An 18,484-nucleotide genomic window follows, 5' to 3' on the forward strand; every position below is an offset into this window, starting at 1 on the left:
ATCTCACATTTATCTATATATATATATACGACTAGTGTTTGTGTGTCTGTGTGTCTGTGTGTCTGTGTGTCTGTTCGCGATGCACGGCCAAAGTTCTCGGTCGATCTTTTTCATATTTGGAGACCGTATTCAGCTACACCCCGGACACAACCTCATCGATGAGATATTTCAACACGTGCTCTCAGCGCGCAGCGCTGAACCGATTTTGGTTTTTCTGTAGATCCACTATATCCATTCCCAGTAACTCTTCCTTATCTTCTCCAGTGTTTTGTTTTGCGCGTTTATCTCCCTTTCTTCGTGTGGCGTCAATCCTTATTCCCGTTACTACGTTACTATTTTTAGAAGGTCACTGCACGTTACTATTTTTAGATCTCCCTTCCTTCGTGTGGCGTCAATCCATATTCCCGTTACTACGTTACTATTTTAAGGTCACTACACGTTACTATTTTTAGATCTCCCTTCCTTCGTGCGCCTGGTATTCGGCTCTACTTCTTCCCGGCGAAGCCGGTACCCGGCGAAGCGGGTAATCATCTAGTTTTTAATATCAAGCGTGCGTATAATCTGTCTGTATGTCTGCTGTCTGTCTATCGGTTTTTGTGTTTGTTTGTTTGTTTGTGTGTTCATTTCATCGTTTCTTGAATGTCGTCCCATATACAGAGACACAATCAGACAAACAGACAAACAGGCATACACACGCACTTACACACACACACACACATACACTTACACACAAACCACCACCCCCTCCTCCTTGCACCACCACCCTACCCCAGTCCTCACCCGCATCAGTATCGTCGCATCGCAGAAAAGGCAGATACGGTTTAATACGTACATCTAGCTGATCATCAGACGAAAGGGCAATTAGTATTCATTACATCCACAATGAAAACTCATTACACAAAGAAACCCATCCCATTTTTATCCTCTGGAAGCCAGCTTGTAAATGCAGACGATACGTCTTCAACGATCTTTACAGAAACGGGGGCGGTACATCAATTGTTCCCCGAGACAAAAAAGCCGGAAACAGAATTCGCAAAGTACAAGATGATGTCATTAAAAGTGCACAGCGTTTTCATGACGCATCTCGGTGCAAAAATGAGAGCCATTATGAAAGAAAATGTGTCTTCATCTCATCTGCAAGAAATGTAAAGATTATTCTTGAGTCGAGATAGTATGCTAAAAATTAAGACATTTCTTACAAAACTAGAGTAAAAACTATCTGTTTGCCGTTATTGTCTGTGTGGAACACGAGTGTTCGTTTGTCTTCAAAGGGACGAATACTCCTGGTCAAAAAGAAGTGTATCGTAACGCCACAAGAGTTACACAGTTTATTTTGGGATTTCGAATGATCACGCAACATAGATAGGCCTACCTTAAAATCAGTCATCAAACCTTTCATTATTCAAATCTTAAACGCTGTGTTTGTTGGGTGAGTTTCTGTAAACGGTACAAATTCTCCGTGTACACTATGTTCGCTTCGACCAACCTTTCCCCCATTATACTTAACTTTACTTTACTTTACTTTACTTTACTTTAGTGTCACATCGCTGAGAAATTCGAGTCGCTTCCTCCCAGTGGAAAGCTAGCAGCAACAGAGTCGCGCTACTCAGATGTGTGCGTGTTTATGTGTAATGAGCCACTTGCACTTGTTGCACAGTCATTGACCGAGGTCTTTCACGTGCCACAGTGGTGACTCGGGGGTGGAACATAGATACTGTCTCTGAGTCTGCACGAAATTGCTGAAGTGTCGAAGGCAATTTTCCGTTTTAATGTATTCATGTTCATGGATAATAAAGTGCTGTTATTGTTATTGTTATTGTTATTGTTATATAGCGTCTGAAAAAGTCTCCGTGTACGTATTTGTGCTGACGTTTTTCTATGATATTTAATTTATAAAATATACAAAATGACAGTGAACGTGAACGGAAGGTCAAATGAAGAAAATACATTTTTCAACATGCAGATCATGTTGCCTGGGCTTTTCGTCCTTACGTAATTTAATGCAGAAGGAAATCGAGAAACGTGCTAATACGTGGCTGCATGCACGAGCTAATTTGTCCATCGGCTTGCAGTTCTAGGCAGAAATATGCAGTAGCATTGTTGTAGATTAAAGCTATTGATAATCTTGCTGGCATTATTGATTATCTGAATGATAACTTCATACTCTTTTATTGTTCGATCCTCGCGTGCCAAAGTGTGGGCGGCGTTGGTTTGATGATGGATGATTGCGCAAAAACGAAAAAAAAATCTTCAGAACTCAGAACTCAAGAACTTTATTACGAAAGGTTCACGTTTTTAGGCTTAGCTTAATCCGGCTTCCAACCTGTGAGTGTCCTTTAAACATTGACAGAGAATAACTGTAAACGTAAGCAAACACTGCGCGCGCGCGCGCACACACACACACACACACACGCACACACACACACACACAACACACACACACACACACACACACACACACACTGCGCAGATAAATAGAAGGCTTCTGTTGCGGATACATATTCTCTTGATACAGAGTAGAGAAATGTTTTGAAGAAAAAGAATGTTTTTGTCAGCGTATCAGAGCAGACAAGGGAGCATTAATTATTCCTCCGATTGCAGTGTGTGTGTGTTTGTGTGTGTGTGTGTTCGAGTCTAAATATCGGACCCTATTGCTACGCTAAAAACACAATAGCGATTATATAGCTGTTCTGACCTTGATTTGTTGTTCCAAACTTACAAAAGGACAGTTTTTGCGTCGATGCGTTGATCTCAGGTTTTGATAGCAGACGCCGTTTCTTATGCGCATTAGTTTTGCGCAGGCGCCACAATGCGAGCAGACGGCAGCGAAGTCAATTTCAGTTTGGGTGAATGGCATTTATACTTGTCTCGTCATGAAGCGAATTGTTCATCCTCAGTTATAAACGACTACATGAATGTTAGTGCCATGGGCTGTACATCAATACTTCAGAGGGGAAGTGGGTATTTAGTGTGGAGTTACGAGATAAGAAAGTCGGCCATTTTTCTCAATATGCTTTTGGATATTGAGTAAAATGGCCGACTTCCGTAGCATTATGCTTTGATGATCGGAAGAGACCATCCAATCACAGCCCCCGAATTCCCCCACGTGTCCATCAGAATAGCTATATAAGCCGTAAATTTGCGAAACGAATTCATAACAAAATCATCCCCAAATGTACCTTTGATGTTTGATGAATACGAGCAAATCATGTGGGTTGTTTTTTCTTTTCCTTTTTTTTCTTTTTCTTCTGTGTGTGTGTATTTGTTTTTTTGTTTTTTGGTTACTTGCAATGGCTGCGGTTTTTTTGTTTTTTTTTGGTTGTTGTTGTTACTTGCAATGGCTGCGACCCATCCTATTTTTTGTATGTCTTTTATCCGGTAGGCCTGGGGTAGGAGGATCGGGTGTGGGTGGATAAATTGTGCAGAGAAATGTAGATAGATGGCATTCATTCATCAGGGCTGGCAGACCGGGCATAATGAACAGTTAATGACGTCTCCGGATGACACTGATTAACTGCGTGATCTGACAGCAAACAGGATATACACCTCGCATGTCACACTGAAGGAATAAGGGACGTAAGCCAGTAGCCATATTAATCCTGATATTAATTGGGCAAAGTCGACTTCGCGAAGTCACGAAGCTCGCTTTTTATTTTTGACTTTTATGTTTATCTTTTGTAATTGTTTTACGTTTGTATATATACAAGAGTAGAGTAATCACTCTCTGGGCGATGGCTGGTTGAAAAGAAGCTCGTTCATATTGTTTATGCCACAACCCTCGTAAAATTTGATTTGATTTGATTTGATTCGGCACTAAATATTCGATGAATAGTCTTCGCGAAGTCTATTTCGAGCTTAATTAAGGACAGCGTTTGCAGACAGAAATTTGAAGCGGGCGAACATGACACAGCTTGGCTTATTATGGACCGAGAGGCATAAAAATAGTTATACGACGAACGTTGGGATCCTAACTAAGCCCGAACGTGTGAGTGCGCGTTAAACAAAAACATTGTAATACAGGGTGACCCCCCAAAAATGCCACCCACAAAAATGCGAATTACTTCTACATCTGTAAACCGAATAACTTCATATTTAGCGTGCATTAATTTCAGCTTCTGCATAACTATTGCCCAAGGTGGCAAGTGTGTAGATTAAATGTTCCGCCTTTTGTGCCATTTCAAAAAGTGTTGTAAATTTCGGGGATCGACTCTACAGTGCGAGGTTTGAAATTGAGCGGTGGCCAAACTAACCCGATTTAAGCCCTCCAGATTGTTTCCTCTGGGGTTATTTGAATTACCTTGGACACCCTTACCAATATTAGACAGTCAATGACTTTGATACAGCAATTACAGGCGGGATCATGACATTTTTCATGGGGGAATGCGTTCATGTCATTAATCAATTTTGCGCGCCATTGCACAAGTGTAACTTTACAACGAAAGGGGATACTTTTCCAGTCATTTGAGTTCAGCGAATATCTTGATAGTTGTTATGCATGAAGTACAGTTTGTTCGCGACCATTCGATAAAGTTTCCAGTCTGTAAGTAAAATGGTCCGACTTTTTCCATCTCTCCAAATGTGTTCCAAATTACACCTCCAAAATTGTCAATGACACCAATGCTTTCATGTCTAGGGATTGCCTTGAACCTAGCTGTAACTGCTTTATTCAGGTCACCGATGATCTGCGAGGTGAAGGGGGAGTTTTTGTGTACTCAGACATTCAAATAATCAAAAAGTCGAATTTGGAAACTGTTTTTGCAATCGCACAAAAGTCAGACCATTTAATCCACAAAAGGACCAGCTGTTTGTGGAAAGTTTATGCAGAGGCTGAATGTAATGTATATTAAGTATGAATCAATTTGGTAAACAGATGTAGAAGTTATGAGCATTTTTGCGGGTGGCATGTTTTTGGGGTCAGCCTGTATAACGCAAACAAACAAGAAGAAAAACAATAGGGTGAGAACACTTTCTTTGATTTGTCCTTGGAAGTTGAATAAAGAGAAAAATCACCTGCCAAGTGTAGCCTACCGACACCACTCTAGCCACAGGCGTCAGCAGCAGCACCATGCAAAGGCGACGCAAATGCAAGATTATCGATATAAACTCAGCAAAAAAATGATTGCAACAAATTTCGCACCACAATTTAAAGGATTGATTCCCGTGTCATTTCCTTCAAACTTTCTATTCCATTAAAAAGCAATCCACTTGACTATCTGGCACACCTTTCAGATGAACGATGCCTTTAACAGGGATCACGTGACCGCCGCTCAAAAAAGGGAACCCCTTAAATGGACGTGTCAAAAACGGAAGGGACCAATTAAAAAATCGATTAAAAAGTATGCCCAACTTGGCAAATTTTACAAACGATGAGACAGTCAAATCAATTGTCTACCCAGAAAATGTTGTTTTGTTAAGCTGGCGTGCGCATTTAGTGTGATGTGCAGTTACACCTGATGCAGGTGTCGATAGCATGAAGTGTCAAATACGGGAGGATATGATACCTTTATCCTGGATATCCTGAACATCTTGATCTGAAAGGTGTGCCAGATAGTCAAGTGGATTGTTTTAAATGGCATAGGAAGTTTAAGTGAAATGACATGGGAATTAATTATTTAATTAGGGATCGAAATTTGTCGCAATACTTTTTTTGCTAAGTTTATATTCGTGTCGTAATTTAGTGCAACTTTCTCTTTCTCTTCTTTTCTGTTTTTTCTTTCTTTTTCTTTTTCTTTCTTCTTTGTTTCTATTTTTTCTAAAAAATATAAAATAAAATAAAGATTGCTATTTTTCTTTTTTCTCTTTATGTATTTTTTCCCGTTTTTGTTCGTTTAATTGGGACTCTTTTGTTTTTATGTTTTCACATTTTATGTCTCCCTTTTGTTTTCTTTACTTCCATTTTCTTTACCTTTTCTTCACCTTCCCACTCCTCCCATCCCCCTTTTTTTTTTTTTTTTTTCTCTCTCTCTCTCTCTAGATCTATTTTCATGAAACGTTTTATCTTAGGCCATTTTGCAGAATCTCTCCTCGCCCTCGCTGCTCTGAGTGAAATGAACGTTTCCCTCGGGCTGTGGGCAGAACTTATTGCTCTGCTCTTACCAGCTGCCGATAGAATGGACTCGATTGAAGACATAACTGCTCATGTGATCGAAACACTGTTTTGTGAGGGTGAGGGTGGTGGGTGTGGTGATACGATGGTGGTAGGTGGAAGGGTAATGTGTGGGGGATGGGGTTGTTGTGGTGTATAGTACGTGTGTGTTTGTGTGCTCCTGATGGGGGTCTATGTCGACCAAAAGAGTGGGATTCCCTGTAGGTGGAGTTCCTGTAGGGGGATTCCCTGTATACAGGGAATCCCACAGGGTGGAGTTTTTCAATAAAACTTGCAAACCATACTCGAATTTCTAAGAAATATCAAAAAAGATCGAAAAACATCAAATTCTACCGATGTCGCTAAGCATCACGTGACTTTAAGCGATATCAGCGAAACGCTACAGGAACTACACCCTGTGGTATTCCCTGTATACAGGGAATCCACCTACAGGAACTCCACCTACAGGGAATCCCGCTCTTTTGGTCGACATAGACCCCATCAGCGTGTGTGTGTGTGTGTGTGTGTGTGTGTGTGTGTGTGTGTGTGTGTATGTGTGTGTGTGTGTGTTTGGGGTGGGTGGGTGAACGAGTGTGAGTATGTGTGTGTGTGTGTGTGTGTGTGTGTGTGTGTGTGTGTGTGTGTGTGTGTGTGTGTGTGTGTGTGTGTTTGGGGTGGGTGGGTGAACGAGTGTGTGTATGTGTGTGTGTGTGTGATCGACTTGCTTTTGATGGCGGGCAGGGGGGGAGGGGTGTCAGCAGTATAAGAGAGAGAAATTGTGAGAGAAAGAGAGAGATAAAAGGGTGAGAGAGTGGGAGAGAGACCGACAGACAGACAGACAGACAGACAGACAGACAGAGACAGAGACGAGAGAAGGACAGAAAGAAATAATGCGTTTGTTAGGCTGTGAGGCTTTCGTTGTGGATGGTGGATGGTGGTGGTGGTGGTGGGGGTGGTGTTGGTGGTGTGTTTTAGTGCGTGCGTGCGTATGAAATAAGGATTCCCTTTATACGACAAAAGTAGAATGTCAGTACCAATAATAATTATCTGGGCCCAAATGTCAAATGTTTCTGTTTTCTTTGACAGTAGATCAAATTCCAATTAAGTGCAGAAGCTCCTTCAAAGATCAAGATCGTTATCTTTTCCGTTCGAAGAAGTCAATCTATTCGACAAAGTGGATCTATGGCATTTAGTGTGCGACACCAAACTCGATGAAAAGACTCTGGCGTTTGAAAAATATCCTACAAACCCAATGTTCAAACCTACATCTCCCGTTCGGGACTTGCGGCTCACAGAGGCAGTGATTGTGAAACTTTGTTTTTCAAGGTTAACATCTTTTCTATTTTTCTGTGTTGACTTCTTCTTCGGACTACGCAGTTACATCCCTTTGGAGCGCATGGCTTGTTTTGTACGAACGATCCACATTTAACCAAATTAATTAATTTTTCACAGTGTTCAGACACAGCTGCGCTGTACTCTCTCAGTGTAACTGATTTCCAACAGCACGAAAAAGTCAACAACAAAAACAAACAAGAAACAACAAAACAGCCTCTAGGATTTAGTGCAAATCTTCGCCACAAGATAAGATAAGATAAGAAACCGTTAATGTCCATTTTCATCTTACACAAACATGGCAAACGTTGAGGGCGGAAGTGAGCATTGCCTTATGGGTCTTCCCTACTAAACCCGATTCGGATCGCTACTAAACCCGATTCGGATCGTGGATGAAACGAAGCTTTACTTTTGATATGCCACAATTTTGTATCGCCTTTCTCCACATAAATTATATTTCTTTTGGCACCACATCGCATTTCTAATAAGACAAACACACAAGTCCTCCAAGGTCATTCAAAGTTTGCTAAACAACTGATGCCATTTATTTAGCGACTGGAATACTCGATTAAGCGAAGGTAAAGTTTCTGGCGAGTTAGTTCGTTTACTAGCTGTCTTCAGAAACTAAGACTAAAGAGAGAGAAAAGTAGCTCATGCGTAACATGAGACTGCCATAACTCCACTATTACATTTGTTTTCGTACGTTTATCAAAATAGAATTCCGGTTGAAATCCTAAAATAAATAGTTAAAGAGCACCACACCCGAGATAGACAGGTGGCATGACGTCAAATTAAAGAGCACCACACCCGAGATAGACAGGTGGCATGACGTCAAATTAAAGAGCACCACACCCGAGATAGACAGGTGGCATGACGTCAAATTAAAGAGCACCACACCCGAGATAGACAGGTGGCATGACGTCAAATTAAAGAGCACCACACCCGAGATAGACAGGTGGCATGACGTCAAATTAAAGAATGACTTTGGCTTAACTTTCAAATGTGGGAAAATGTATTTTGTCAAAAACCGCTGGGCCAAACTCAAAACAATTTTGTTTTCGAACTATCTCCCCATCAATACTGGCCATTCAAGAAGTAAAGCGTCTCAAATGACATCGGCGAAAGAGAACGTTGTCCAAACTCGGGTAATGGTGGGGGTGACAAACTTAAAATGGATTAAGCCTAACTTTGACACTTTAAGGAAAGTTGGGCTATGCACAAAGCTCGTGCCTGCCACAGATCGTACATTCTTTGTCGCATGCGCAGGTACTTGCTGCAGTCACTCACATGGACTGTTGGTTTAAACAACTGTATTCAGATAACAATGCCGCATACAATCAAATTAACACATGGAGCACAACAAGCAAACCTTATACACGCGCTCTTAAAAGCAATATGATATCTGATTAGGCGGACGATACGGGGGTCTGTAGAAGGGGGAAGGAAAGAGTGGGGGAAAACCGAAATACATCTATAAAAGCAACAACATCAAGCATGGTCTGTTGCACTCTTGTCGAAGGGTCCTAGGAGTTTGTCGCAAAAACTGGCACAAGCCGTGTCGTAAACAAAATCGGCTAAATGCGACACGTGCTCAGCCATGCATGTTCAGCATGCGAGTCATGAGCCGTCACAGCAGAACTGCAAAAGAAGTTCCAAGCTGTGTAAATGAGATCTAGATGCTTTAGAAAAATCCTTGACATCTCCTACACAGAACACATTACCAACGAGGAAGTCCGCAGAACCATCGCTCAGCACGTGGATCACCATGCAAACCTATTGACCACTGTCAAGAAAAGGAAGCTGAGTTGGTATGGCCATGTAACAAGAACAGACGGGCTCTTCAAGACCATCCTCCAGGGTAAAATCAAATCAAATCAAATTAACTTTATTATAGCAATCTGAGAAATTACATTGGTGTCGCATAAACATGACGACAAACGGAAGACTAAAACATTATAATAAATGTACTAACTGTTCTTATATAACAAACAATCCCACTGTATGCAAATAATCTTTCCGTAAAAGATGCATTTAAACAGACACACACACACACACACACACACACACACACACACACACGCACGCACACACGCACGCGCACACACACACACACACACGCACACACACACACACACACGTATTTAGATGTTCAAGATTCCTAGGGTACGGTGCGCGGGAAGAGGAGACAGGGAAGACAGAATAAAAGATGGACAGACAACATTGCAGATTGGACTGGGAAAAGCTTTGCGATAACCCAGAAGGTTGCTCACAACAGGGACCTATATTTCTCACAACCAGCAGCTAGTGCAGCGCTCGTCAGTGCAGTGCCCCCACGATCCTGGCGGGTTAGGGGCGGATTATACCTAGTACCTGCGCAATGTCAGCGGCACAGACGACGCACTGCAGATTATCCCAGCCCGCTACACGTTGCGTGAAAAGAAAACAGGCCAAGTACTCGTCATAATCCCTATAGCCGCATCAATAATATGCAGTGCGTCGTCTGTGCCGCTGACTCTGCGCAGGAATATTCTGCCCTTTAGGGGAAAATTACACCTGCGTAGAGTCAGCGGCGCATACGACGCACTGCAGATTATTGAGGTCATTCTTTTTTTTCACATCCCGCTACACGCTGCGTGAAAGAAAACAGGCCAAGTACTCGTCATAATCCCTATCGCAGCATGCAGCGCCGCTGACTCTGCGCAGATGTAATTTGCCCCTTAAGGGATCAGTGAGCAGTGAATAACTCGTGAGTGAGTGAGCTCAGCCCTGATTCGCCAAGAGCCACAAGGCCAAGCTGAAAGCAAGTATCTTTGACATGTTATTATCATCCCCTGTGATTGCGACACTCCCATAACCCTTGGAGACATGTGAGCTGACGTACGTTTGCAGCCTTACAGTCAGGTACAGATTAAGACTAATTAAGACAGTGTCATTTGAAAGTCACCACAGTTGACAAGAAAGGACATCAAAAATAAACTAAAAACACATCTGTTATTAGAAATACACGCACAAAAAAACACAAAGAACATCTGGACTAAAATAAATAATACAGAAATAAAATGTATATAGAAAGTAAAAAAAAACCATAATTTAATAATTCCGAAACAGAAGATTGAAGGCAGCAATGCACTTTGTAGAGAATTTATTCTGGTATTTTGTTCTAATCCACCCACAGTTGCACTAACGATAACGGAACACGTGTACCATAATTCACACGTGTTTTTTGACTCGTCAAACTGCACCTGCTGAATGTGTAAATGCCTGGAGAAAACATTGCGTAACTCGAACAGACACGGAAATATCACAACAGCTTGAAAAACAAAAATATATAGAGCAATGTAACTGTTAAACTAAAGAAATTAAAAGAATTAACACATAAGTTAGCCTTTCATTGTGAACAATAAAAATAAAAGGTGAAAGAAATCTTAAGAAAATGTACAAAATAAATAAAACAAAATAAATTATATACAATAGCAAGAATGGAATTGAAAAAAAGAAAACATACAATAAAGTAACGTGTTTAAAAACAACTAAAATCAAATATTAAAAGAAAGAAAGAAAGAAACAAACAAATAGCATAACATGAAGAAAGAAAGAAAATAACTAAAATATCCAATTATATAAAATTGAAAAAGAAGAAGACTGACATTAAATAAATATCAAGAACTTTAAATAAAATAGATAAAACAAAATAGAATAAATAAAAAACAAAATAAAAAGAATTAGCAGGTGGGGCAGTATGGGAAAAAGAAGTACAGCCCAACAGCAGATTCTAAGAGAACGGAATAAAAATAACAGTTACAATGACACACTCGTACTGTATCATCTGTACGGAGAAAGAAATCAGCCCTCAGGATCATATCACAAGCCGACAAATAAGCAAAAAGTACAAATGTCGTCACAACAAATCACTAATTCAATAAAGAATAAAGAAACGGAGCTATGTATCCTTACGAATTCCCGTACCGTTTTTGTTTACTCAGGGGTTTTTTTAATAGGTTTTCTGGCGTCGTACCGGTATTTTGTACCGACATTTTAGCATGAGAGTGTGGCCAGGTAGTTTTCCATGAAAGCAATGAAATACATACCATCAGACTGCTAATTTTGTGTTTTTCAGTCATGCTCTCTGGCCTGTCAAAATGTCCCCAATGGCTCAGAAGGCAAACTCGTTATTAAGATTCTATGCGGATGTTTCCGTTGATCGTTATGGAAATGCACGAAGAATACCGATTCGAACCGGTATGGAGAATGTGAACCGGTATTTTGTTTTCAAACCGGTTTAACTTCCAATGCACATAATGCAGCTACAATGCTGTTTTGTTATTTGTCGGTCCAGATTAATTGCCCTCTTATTCTATGTGAAAGCATGAACAGATTAGTGTTCTTTGATCACTGACACGGGAAATAATATACCTTTACTCGTAATTGAATGGCTAATGAAAGGAGTCGAGATTAAAGGCAAAGTCTGCTCCAGTTATACTGCTCCGAAAAGTAATTGCCGTAACATAACACCACTATAAATCAACCCGAAAAGCCAAATATAAACTACTTGGTTTGAGATTTCACAGTGACAGAGCAGGGCCGGACTAAATGAGATGTAAGGGGGGGGTTCCTCCTTTTTGGGGGGGCAAATCAGCGAAGTGGCGAAGCCACAAGCGCGCGCCTGCAAAGCAGGCGCGCGAACTAGGGGGGTCCGGGGGCATGCTGCCCCGGAAAATTTTTGAAAAACGGTTAAAATCTGTGCAATCTGGTGCATTCTGGGCCTTGTTTTGAGGGTTAAGAGCAGCATTGTGGGGGGGGGGGGGGGGGGGTACCTTTTTCTCATCGGATATCACATTGAATAAAATTTGTTAGGGACACACACAAAATTTATTTTTAAAAAAAAATAAAAAAAACACACTCAAAGCAAGGTACATGCTTTTTCCAGGGGTGGGGTTCCGGAACCCCTGGAACCCCCCCCCCCCCCTGGGTCCGGCCCTGCAGAGTAAGTACATCGGTTTTAATTTCAGTTCAATAATCAGTTTCAGTTTGTGACAACGGATTACTCTTTTCCGTTAGGAAGGCACAAAGAACAAGGTCACAAAAATATCTGTTCCTTCGCTCTTCTACATCAATTCTAAACGAAGACGAGAAAGATTAATTGTTTTTGGCTTTTTCATGTCCCTTCAACCAGAAGTACGTTATAATTAGAAGTCGTTAACGACCATTACCTGCAGTCGACGCGCGGTAATACAATCGCCAGGGATTGGCTTGGGCGTCGGTCATCGGTCTTTTTTGTTTTGGCTTTATTCAATACTTCAGGCAGTGACTTTTCCCTGTCCAGTTTTCTCTTTCGTCTCTCTCACCCCTCGCTTACCCACCCCCCACCCCCCACGCCTTTACCCTCCACTCCCTTTACCCAGCCCCGACAGCACAAATTTGTAATCTGCAAGGCAGAGTACACATTTTCTAAAAGGAAGACTACTCCTCTTCAATTATATCCAGAGATCTTCCAGCTGTCTCCACCATAAGCCAAGTGGTCGAGTCTTATACCCCCTTTCCACACAACCGTTCTAGGTCCCGTTCCCGTACCGACCAAGGAACGGTGCGGGCACGGGAGGGATCGGGACAGAACCGCAATGAACGTAACTGATCGTTAACGGAACTGCTTTGAACGGTAGGGTCGGTAGGGACGGCTGAGTTTGGGCTGCATGTTCAAATTTTTAGCCGTTCCCCTCCCGATCAGAATGAACGGTAATGGAACCTCAACCCATCGGTAACGGAACGCTTGGATCGTTAAAGAAACTTAAAACAACGGTAACGCAACGGTAGCGCTCTCACACACTGAGTTGTCATACCCGCATTCCACACATCCGTTCTAGTTCCCGTTCCCTTACGGACCAAGGACGGCTGCCACTATGGTCAGACGCTGCTGGAAGATGCCAAAAAACGGCCGTTTGCGCAGCGTTCCATTGTTGTGGCAGCATTCCTTGGTTGGTACGGGAACGGGACAAAGAACGGTTGTGTGGAATGGGGGTATAACTTTTGACACCGACAAACTGAAGAATGAACAGATCTATGAGGTAACCGTCTCAATGGTCCAGGCTCAGGAAACAAAGAGTATATATGGCCTGGGGCGATTGTAGCTTCCCTTCTTCGTGTCCGATAGACAAGGACAATAAATAGTAGAGCATAGTGCAATTTCATGTTGGCATCTTCTCCACTGAAAGCTATAACCCAAAGACTGAAGACCAAAGTGCTTTACCCCACTTCTGACCCGAATCACCCCCCTCCTGCTAGGTACACGTGCACTCAAGTTAACCTCTGCTTTGACCTGTGTGCCAGGAGTCGGATGAGAGAGAGAGAGAGAGAGAGAGAGAGAGAGAGAGAGAGAGAGAGAGAGAGCGAGAGCGAGAGCGAGAGAGAGAGACACACACACACATAGACAGACACAGACATAGAAAGACAGAAGCGGAGAGACTCAGAGGGAGACACAGACAAAGACATACATACAGAGAGAGAGAGAGAGAGAGAGAGAGAGAGAGAGAGAGAGAGAGAGAGAGAGAGAGAGAGAGAGAAACTGTAACCAGAGACATAGATGTATGTCTCTGCTGTAACTGATCTCGTGAGAACGGTAACAAAACGAGACATGTCACCTCTCCGAATACATTCCAATAACCATCAAATAGCCGCTTCAGGAAAAGAAAACCATGTAACAGGAGTGATTTGTAAAACCCAGCAATCATCCAATCCGCGCATTCCACGTGGCACCCTTCCCATCATTCTTCTCTCCTTGTCATGTGATGGCGGCCATCGACAAAAGTGAATCGTCGCTCGAAGTGAAAAGCAAGCAGGGAACGACCTCATTAAACGCCCCAGGACTCCGCAGAGAAAGATTATTTCCGCTGCGCACAGCGACAGGGCCTTTATCAGTAACTGATATTAACGACGTTCTTAGAAACAATGGTTGGTTATTGGTGAGTCTGTCTGCGGAAAGTTCTAGATCTAGTGAGCCTTTCGGCCGTTTGATGGCGCGAGTGCGTGTCTATTTCTCACGTGTCTATCGCTGTTAGCAGACAATGTGGGTAGGGCTGACAGGATGGTACCATAGCGCTGTATTAACCTGTGTCTCCTTGTTGTTAAAAGTGCTATTCGTCACTGATCCTTGTCATTAGAAGTGTCACTTATGCTTTAGGTTGAAAGTGTCAGAGTTCATTGATCCTTTTGGTCAACTGTGCAGTGATCCTGTAGTCTTGGCATGGATATGGATATAATAAGACTCTAGTTATATATCTTTGGTCTTGGGCTACCCTCTTGCTACAATATCTCTGAACTGTGTTGCACGTGACTAAGTGACTAAGTGACTTGTATCCTTTTTTTTGAGACTTTCGCTGCTTGACAGGTTGCGCCTTTCAAAACAAAATCACACGATGCGATGGCTGGATGATACTCCACATTGCACCATTGTTCATGCTCTGCACATTGCACCATTGTCCATGCTCTGCACATTGCACCATTGTTCATGCTCAAATGAAACATTGGCAGTATTTGTATCAGTCATATGTTTGTATGATTGCTAAGTCGTGAACTTTAAGGATGTAAGTTCACATACTTATGAACAGGGTTTTTTTCAAATCTGTGCGGAAGATTGCATCACATCTGAACAAATACTCGTATCGATTCGAAATATAGACATTATATCCTAAAAGTTTAAAAGCAATCCACCGGGACATACAGCGCTTTTTGTCATGGTACCCCTCAACATGAGACGAAAAACCGAGGTCCCTTCGTGTACACTACATTGGGGTGTGCACGTTAAAGATCCCACGATTGACAAAAGGGTTTTTCCTGGCAAAATTGTATAGGCATAGATAAAATGTCCACAAAAATACCCGTGTGACTTGGCATAATAGGCCGTGAAAAGTAGGATATGCGCCGAAATGGCTGCGATCTGCTGGCCGATGTGAATGCGTGATGTATTGTGTAACAAAATTCCATCTCACACGGCATAAATAAATCCCTGCGCCTTGAATATGTGCGCGATATAAATTGCATAAAATAAAAAAATAAATATAAAAAAAATAAAATCCCTGCGCTTAGAACTGTATCCACGGAATACGCGCGATATAAGCCTCATATTGATTGATTGATTGATTGAACATTGGTGCAAACACTTCCCGTGTTCGACAGCTTATTCGATCGACACCTGAAACAGTATAAATGGCATAACACAACAAATAAGCAAGCCAGAAAAACAAAGTAACCTGTTCTGGATGAATAATTGATTGATTTTCCTTTCTAGTGTGGCCAAGTTGTGCCTATTCTGAATATTCGTCGATTTTTCAATCGGCACGTTACGTTTGTGTCAGGTCGAATTTGGGGGTCACTTCATGATTTTGGTCAAAAGTGACATATCGCCACTAATCTTTGTGGTTAACAGTGTTATATGACACTGATCCTTGTAATGGAAAGCGTAGTGCGTCACAGAGTGTTGTGCGTCATTACCCTTTGTTGTTAAAATTTGTACACGTCACTGGTTCTTGTGAGCAACAGTGTTAGACGTCAGCAATTGACTTTTTGGTGGGAGTAAGACTTTCGGTACAAAAAAAAGTCCTGTAAACCTGATATCACACAGCAAGCCATGTAGTATTCTGTTTATCCTACATTTGGTATTTTCCTGCCTTCTACCTCAAACTGACGTCGCTTTGTATCGACTCACTTCCGAATTCCGAACTTGCAACCATTTAACTAACCTTGGCAATCACTCATCCGTATTTATACACAAATTTAAAGTCCTCCGAAATATTTCGCCTCAAGTTTGTCAGCATTATGACGATTTACTTTGAACATTGAATCAGTTACACTTGAGCATAACAAGAGAAACGAACAGAGAACAATAACTTATTTCGCCATATAGCATAACAGCTATTGGTATTTGTCCTGGTGTAGGTAACATTTATACGTGCGTACACTTCTTGCAAATGCAGCACAAGAATAAACAACAAAAACGAGCCAATAGGCTTAATAATAACCAGTGGCGGATTTAGGAGGGGCGAAGGGGGCCCACCCCCCCCCCCCCCCTCACTTCAGGGAAAACAATAATTTAAAAAAGAGAGAGAGAGAGAGAGTGAGAGAGAGTGTGAGAGAGAAAGAGACAGAGAGAGACAGAAAGAGAGAGAGAGAGAGAGAGAGAGAGAGAGAGAGAGAGAGATGATTACATGACAATTTCTGAGCTCAGGTGGGCCTAGATTGCAGCATTTTGCTTCCTTAAAACACAAAATTCCGGGGGGGGGGGGCATGCCCCCGGACCCCCCTAGCATGTTCAAGTTTGTGCAAAAAAGTTTGGGTGTGCCCCCCCTTCCTTAAGATCCTGGATCCGCCCTTGATAACAGGTCCAAGCCATCACAGAAATACAGGTACCTAAAATAATACGCGTCATTCGTCTTCAGAATAGCTGTTGTATATGTTACGGAATAGTCATTCGTGGTTAGTTTCAAAGAAAAAAGGGGAAATAATTGGAACAAAACAAAAAAACAAAGAAACAAAACAACCGAAAAAGAAAACAGATATTGTTCACATGTTCACGCCTGTGGAAAGTTACTCGTAAGGTCACGTGTCAAGCGGTGCATCATAGTGTGTCGGGGTTAAAGCTTGAACCTTTGACCTTATAATTTACATGATATACACACGGGCAAAGACATGGTTTGGTCATTAAATGGACCGTCTCTCTCACGTTTGTAGGAAAAGTGCTCTTATAAAACAATGCACCTTTCTTATATCTTCTTTTATCCCGTTTTATAAAAATTTCTTTGAAAAATAAACTTATTCTTTTAAAATCCCTTACCCCCAACGCTTTTGGAGACAACAAACAAGTTGTATTGCGTAGCAAAAAAACAACAAAAACAACTGAAACTTCTTAAAAAAAAACTTTTATCGTCACCACCCCGTCATCCTCCACTTTTCCTCACTTTTATCAGCCTTTTATCGTATCATTTTTTCATGTCCCCAAAAGGAACATTTTCCTGTGAGGACGTAAATGACCCCTAGTTCCATATCTTCTCATCCTTCTAAAGGGATAGGTATGTGTCCTCTCTTGAACTGTTACACTAAGTGAATGTGCCTGTTTACTGCTGTGTCTTGTCTCTTCAACACAGGAGAAATGTACGAGTATAGTGTGTCGGGATAATTATGTTCAGCATTCTTGACTTTCCCGTCTTCAACGGTGCGACACATTCTCCATCGTGTCAACGCTGTAACATTTTGATATTGTGTAGCTTTCTTTGAAGCCAGGCTCAGCTAGAACTATCTTTTAGTTTCGTTCAAATTACATGTATTACGGGATGTTACCTTTCGTTGTCAGCTATTAAGAAAGACAGTAACATTTTGATATTGTGTAGCTTTCTTTGAAGCCAGGCTCAGCTAGAACTATGTTTTAGTTTCGTTCTTCTTTTTCTTCTTCTGCGTTCGTGGGTTGAAACTCCCCCGTACATTCGTGTTTTTGCACGAGTGGAATTTTACGTGTATGACCGTTTTTACCCCGCCATTTTGGCAGCCATACGCCGCTTTCGGAGGAAGCATGCTGGGTATTTTCGTGTTTCCATAACCCACCTAACTCTGACATGGATTACAGAATCTTTTCCGTGCGCACTTGGTCTTGTGCTTGCGTGTACACACGAAGGGGGTTAAGTCACTAGCAGGTCTGCACATACGTTGACCTGGGAGATCGGAAAAATCTCCACTCTTAACCCACCAGGCGGCAGCGACCGGGATTCGAACTCATGACCTCCCGATTAGGAGGCCGACGCCCCTCAGAGTTTCGTTCAAATTACATGTATTACGGGATGTAACCTTTCGTTGTCAGCTATTCGGAAAGACAGAGATGAACAAACTCTGTCGGTAAATTGCATTTTCTGGCCAGCATTTTCGCTTCCACGCATCCTGGCATTTTCAATGGAGAATCGGCTGTTTTAAACGAGATTGCAGCGAGAAAAACATGTAATATTGGATTTACTGACCAGCTCCTGCGAGATGCTAATTGCATCTTCCTCGTTTTCACCCTATTTTGTCAACCATACAAATTTGAAACAA

This window comes from Littorina saxatilis, unplaced genomic scaffold (genome assembly GCF_037325665.1).
Source record: "Littorina saxatilis isolate snail1 unplaced genomic scaffold, US_GU_Lsax_2.0 scaffold_1066, whole genome shotgun sequence".
In the NCBI taxonomy this organism is placed as follows: Eukaryota; Metazoa; Mollusca; class Gastropoda; order Littorinimorpha; family Littorinidae; genus Littorina; species Littorina saxatilis.